At 44.7% G+C, this 6576-nt stretch overlaps 1 pseudogene; it reads left to right on the forward strand.

The window, feature by feature from the left end:
- Positions 1 to 633: 633 nt before the first annotated feature.
- On the forward strand, positions 634 to 5209 carry LOC101647824 (annotated as a pseudogene).
- Positions 5210 to 6576: the final 1367 nt, after the last annotated feature.

The following is a 6576-nucleotide window of genomic DNA, read 5'->3' on the forward strand; positions in this document are numbered from 1 at the left end:
TCTGGCTAGACCAGAGGATGTACACTGGTACAGATAGAAACTGGAAACACAGGGAATCCAGGACAGATAAACCCCTCAGGATCAATAATGAGAGTAGCAATACCAGGAGGTAAGGTGAAGGTGGGGGGAGAAAGAAGGAACCAATCACAATGATCGACATACAACCCCCTCCCAGGGGATGGGACAACAGAAAAATGGGTGAAGGGAGACAGTGGTAGCTGTAGGACATGAACAAAGTTTTAAACAAATTATCAAGGGTTCATGAGGGCAGGAGGGTTCGGGAGGGGAGAAATGAGCTGATACCAAGGGCTCAAGTGGAAAAAAGAAATGTTTTGAAAATGTTAATAGCAATATATGTACAAATGTGCTTAACACCATGGATGCATATGTGGATTGTGAAAAGAGCTGTACAAGCCCCCGATAAAATGATTTTTTTTAAGAGAGACAAAGTACTAAGTGCTACTCTTGGACTGGTTGCCCACAGAGCGATGTGGGTGACAACCTCCACAAGCACGTGGAGAAAGGAATGGCCACTGTCAACAGGAGGATGGGGGTGGCAGAGGAGACTGCAGAGTGGTGGCGTTTTTTCATTGGGCCTTTACCAATATTCCTCCAAACCTGCAAGAGTCTACCATGCACCGGGCACTGCGCTCAGTGCCGGGCTGTAACAGTGAGCAAGATGGGCGTGGTCCTTGCTGTTTCAGGGCTCAGATTCTCAGGAGAAGCACAGCCAACACTCTGTGGATGAATAAATAAGGTAACTGTCAGTTTCTTATCAAGGGAAACAAGCGAGGACCAAGATCGAGCGTGATAGGCACAGTAATTAGGAAGTCTTCTCTGGGACAGCGACAGCTAAGCCATGACTCAAATTCAGATGGGATATACTCGAGGTCATATTTTGATTCTCTTAGACTTCTTTTAAGTTTCTTCAGCTTCAACCTGAATTCTGTGATGAGCCACTGATTGCACCACAGTCAGCTGCTGACCTGGCTTTGGCAAATGACAGTTTCTTCATCATCTCCTCCCACAGCTAGAGTTGATTTGATTTCAGTGCATTTCATCTGCGAGATCCAGGTATATAATTGCCATTGACATTGCTGAAAAATAGTTTTTACAATGAAGAAGTCATTGGTCTTGCAAAATTCTATCATGTGATCGCCAGCTTTGTTTCCACATTAGGGTCATATTTCCCAGCTACTGATCCCTCCTCTTCATTTCCAGTTTCCACATTTCTATCACCAATACGGAGCCTTAGTGGCATAGTGGTTACGAGTTGGGCTGTGATCTACAGGCTGGCAGTTCAAAACCACCAGTTGCTCTGTGGAAAAAAGATGGACTTTCTACTCCTGTAAAGAGTTACTGTGTTGGAAACTCACAAGGAAGTTGGATCCTGTCCTATGGGGTTGCTATGAGTCAGCATCAATTCAATGGTCTGCTTGCCTCGGAAGAGATCAGTCTGGAGTAGCATGAGACCTTGCAGCGAAGGCTAGGGTCAAGATCAGCCATTGAGACCTTGAAGTGTTCAACCTTGAGGCTTCATTTCTGAGGGGCCTGGGAGCAGGAGCTCAATCTAGGCTTCTCCTTCCATGAGAAAAGAAGAAGAAGGAAAAAATGAAAGCCTTTCACTGTGGACAGAGGAAGCGCTTAGCAAAGCCCAGAGTCGTGTTGGCCATCTCTAATTACAGCCCCAGCTAGCAGAACACGGACTTGTGGTTCTAGGGCCGTATTTTCCTAATCATCACAAAAAGCAGCATATCGATCTTTCCATTTGCCTTCCCCTAACTAGATCCAAAAATGTGTCTCTGCAACTCGAAAAGGGAGCCTTTCCCGTCTTTTTCTACTCATTCAGTCGCGAGGACAAGGTCAGCTCATCTCTCTTTCCTGCCGGGAAACAGCCCGCGTCCTTCTTGTGGGAGCTGGAGAAAGCGGGACCAACGTGTTTGTGGTTTTCACAACGAGTGTGGAAAGGGCAGGTTTGAACACCACGTCAGCCTGGCTTATTCATGCATGCAACAAACTTCTGGACGGTCGCTATGAGCCAAGGTCTGGTCTAGTCACTGGAGCCACAGAGATGAGTAAGACATGAACTCGATGCTCAGGACGTTCGGTGGGTGATGAAGACGCAGAGGAAAGCGCACAGGGTCACGTTGGAGAGAACTGGGAGGATCCCCTAACTCAGCCAGAGAGGGGTGGACGGGGTGGAGGTGCTCAGGCACCCAAAAGAGGTGCTCAGTAGGTAAGCTTGCTACTGATTTTTATGAGGAGCCTTTGTGGCACAGCGAGTTACACGATGGGCTGCTAACCGCAAGGTCTGAGGATGGAAACCATTAGCTGCTCCTCTGCAGAAAGACAATGCTTTCCACTCCCTTGAAGAGTTACGTCTCCAAAATCCACAAGGGCAGTTTTACCTGAGGGTCTCAAGGAGTTGGAATCAACTCAACGACATTGAGTTTAGTTGTGGTTCAGTCCATGCAGAATTATACCTGTTTCATCCAGTTCTCCCTGTGTTAAGCCAGATTGACTAGAGAAACGAATTCAGCAGGAGATACGTGGGTTAATTTCAACACAACTCACTGCTATCCAGTTGACTACTATTTACCGCGACCTCATCTGTGAGTTAGGAGTCACACTGCCCCACAGATCTTTACAAAAGCAGATTGCTAGGCCTTTCTTGCACGCACCACGGGGCAGTCACACTGTTAACCTCTAAGCTAGTAGATGAGCCCGAACCACTGGCACCCCCCTGGGTGGGTAGGACATTGCTTTTTGAGACATGGAGGCTTCGAGTTGGGAATTGTCCCAGAAATGTCCCTACACATCTCTTCATTTGTGTGCTTCTGAGAGCTCTACCTGTAGGTTAAGCACACAAACAAAACCCAGAACAGAACCAGTCATGATGATTGTCTTTTCTTGGAATGAACCAAAGGACTTTGCTTGTTCTCCTGAAGGGACACAGCAGACTGAAGCCTGAGATCAGCAGGTAGTCACTCAGGCTGCCTCTGCACAAGTCACCAGAACTGTGGTTCTCAACCTTCCTGATGCCGTGACCCTTTCATACAGTTCCTCATGTGGTGGTGACCCCCCATCTATAAAATTATTTTCGTTGCTCCTTCATCACTGTCATTTTGCTGTTGTTATGAATCATCATGTAAATAACTGATATGCAGGATGTATTTTCATGGTTATAAATTGAGCATAATTAAAGCACAGTGATTAATCACAAAAAACAATATATAATTATATATTGGGAAATATCTATTTCTAATGACAGATAAATGACATTTTGTCTTGAAGCATGCTATAGCCTGGGTAACAGTCTTCACACCAGGTACTCATATGTGGGCGTATCTGCATGTGGGCAGACCTGCCTGGAGATGGACATCGGAAAAGACATATTTCCAATGGTCTTAGGCGACCCCTGTGAAAGGGTCGTTCGACAGACCCCCAGAGGGGTTGCAACCCACAGGTTGAGAACCGCTGCACTAGAAGCTCCCTCTGCAGCTCTTTCTAGAGAGCTCATCCTCTTTAAGACAAGTGGCAGGCATGGCAGAGGTCAGCAGGTCAGGAGCTATGGGGTTGGTGGTCCCTGAGCCATGCATCCCTGTTCGTGTCATCGCTGGCTGGTCGCCACTACCGCCCCGGCAAGGCGTCGCAGTCGCCATCCCTAGCGACTCTTCACACCGTATTCTCTTGACTTCATTCCCCACCAACCGCAACCATTGACACCAGGTTATTTGAATGACCAAGACCGTGGCTGGGATGGAGGGTTTGGGGCACCTCGATTTGGAGGAAGTAGGGGAGTGCCCCTGTCTGGAAAGAAATTCGGAAATCTCGGGGAGAAACTAGTTAAAAAGAAGTGGAATCTCGACAAACTGCCCAAATTTGAGAAGAAATTTTATCAAAAACATCCTGATTTGGCTGGGCGCACAGCGTAAAATGTGGAGACATAACAGAAGAAGCAAGGAAGTTACAGTTAGAGGACACAACTGCCCGAAGCCAGTTTTGAATGTTTATGAAGCAAACTTCCCTGCAAATGTCATGGATGCGATTGCAAGACAGAACTTTACAGAACCTACCGCCATTCAAACTCAGAGGTGGCCAGTTGCTCTAAGTGGATTGGATATGGTTGGAGTAGCACAGACTGCATCCGGGAAAACGTTCTTACTTGCTGCCTGCCATTGTCCACATCAATCATCAGCCATTCCTAGAGAGAGGTGATGGGCCTATTTGCTTGGTGCTGGCGCCAACTCGAGAACTGGTCCAACAGGTACAGCAGGTAGCTGCTGAATACTGTAGAACATGCCGCTTGAAGTCTACTTGCATCTATGGTGGAGCTCCCAAGGGACTACAGCTATGTGATATGGAGAGAGGTGTGGAAATCTGTATTCAACACCTGGAAAACGGATTGACTTTTTAGAGTGGGAAAACCAGTCTGAGAACAACTTACCTTGTCCTTGATGAGGCTGATAGAATGCTTGATATGGGCTTGGAGCCCCAAATAAGGAAGATTGTGGACCAGCTCAGACCCGACAGACAAGCCTTAATGTGGAGAGCAACTTGGCCAAAAGGAGTAAGACGGCTTGATGAAGATTCCCTGAAACATTCACATAAACATCGGTGCGTTGGAACCGAGAGCAACCAAACCATTCTTCAGTTTGTGGATGTGTGTCGTGAGAAGGATGAAAAACGGATTCGTCTAATGGAAGAGATAATGAGTGAGAAGGAGAATAAAACCATTGTTTTTGTTGAAACCAAAAGAAGATGCGGTGAACTTACCAGAAAAATGAGGAGAGATGGGTGGCCTGCCATAGGTATCCATGGCCACAAGAGTCAACAGGAGTGAGGCTGGGTTCTAAATGAATTCAAACATGGAAAAACTCCTATTCTGATTGCTATAGATGTGGCCTCCAGAGGGCTAGATCTGGAAGATGTGAAATTTGTCATCAATTATGACTACCCTAACTTAGAGGATTATATTCACCGAATTGGAAGAAACGATCGCAGTACCAAAACGGGCACAGCATACACTTTCTTTACACCTAATAACATACAGCAAGTGAGCGACCTTATCTCTGTGCTTCAGGAAGCCAATCAAGCAATTAATCCCAACTTGCTTCAGCTGGTTGAAGACAGAGGTTCAGGTCGTTCCAGGGGTAGAGGAGGCATGAAGGATGACCGACGGGACAAGGGGTGGATTCAACACCTTTAGAGACAGGGAAAACTATGACAGAGGTTACTCTAGTCTGCTTAAGAGAGATTTGGGGGCAAAAACCCAAAATGGTGTTTACACTGCTGCAAGTTACACCAAAGGGAGCTTCGGAAGTAATTTTGTGTCTGCTGGTACGCAGACCAGCTTTAGGACTGGTAATCCAACAGGGACTTACCAGAATGGTTACCATAGCACTCGGCAATACGGAACTAACGTTCCAAATATGCACAATGGTACGAACCAGCAGGCAGCATGTACATATCCTGCTACTGCAGCTGCACCTATGATTGGTGATCCAACGCCAACAGGATATTCTCAATAAGACTCTAGAGGTATATGTAAATGTCTGTTTTTCATAATTGCTCTTTATATTGTGTGTTATCAGACAAGATAGTTATTTAAGAAACATGGAAAATGCAGAAATGACTGCAGTGCAGCAGTAATTATGGTGCACTTTTTTCGCTATTTAAGTTGGATATTTCTCTACATTCCTGAAACAATTTTTAGGTTTTTTTTGTACTAGAAAATGCAGGCAGTGTTTTCACAAAAGTTATGTACAGTGATTTGAAATACATGAAGGCAATGCATGGCCTTCCAATAAAAAATATTTGAAGACTGAATTAAGTGGAAATTGTACTTTATTTTACATCTATATTGTCATGTGAAACTTAATGGTTTGTTTTTAATCAAAAATAAGATTGACTTGTTTTCTCCTTTCCATTTTATTTTGGGGGTTGGGAAATTGGTTCTTTTTATAAGAAGAATCTCTTCCTATTGTGCAAGCATTAAAATGGGATCTATACTGATAAATTTTATAAACTTAGGCTAAATTGCATAAATGCTTTTGTGGATAGCATTCAACCTTGGAGTCATTTAACAAGCCTATTTTCCTTAATACTGCTACAGTGGATGATCATTAGTAAAAGTGGATGTGAAATCAGTTGTATAGCTCTACCCTCAAACTGTTGGAACACCATGGATGACTGACTTCCCCTTTGGAAATTTTTAATAGTTGGAGAAGTTGAACTTTTTACCCCCAAAAATTTGTGCTCTTGGCTGTATTGTGAATTACCAAGATGGTCAACAAATCTGAAAAAGACATGGTTTAGTGCTGTAAGGGGCAAAATTTGAGTCTGACTGGATTTGTTTTCAGTGTCCTTCATTCAAGTTATGTGTAGATTTTAGTCTTTACAGGCTTCCTGGGGCTTTTATCTAGTCTCACTCAGTCATGAATGTCCAATAATTCAGGGAATTTAGAGGTCTTGGAAACTGTATGTGTTCATGCAATTTACAAAAGTCCTCACCAAAATGCTAGAGGCAGCAGCCAAAAAGCACAGTCTTAACACAGGTGTGTTGCTTGAAAGGTC

The sequence above is a fragment of the Echinops telfairi genome, unplaced genomic scaffold (genome assembly GCF_000313985.2).
Source record: "Echinops telfairi isolate 266 unplaced genomic scaffold, ASM31398v2 ScPeMD7_70;HRSCAF=299, whole genome shotgun sequence".
NCBI classification, from domain to species: domain Eukaryota; kingdom Metazoa; phylum Chordata; class Mammalia; order Afrosoricida; family Tenrecidae; genus Echinops; species Echinops telfairi.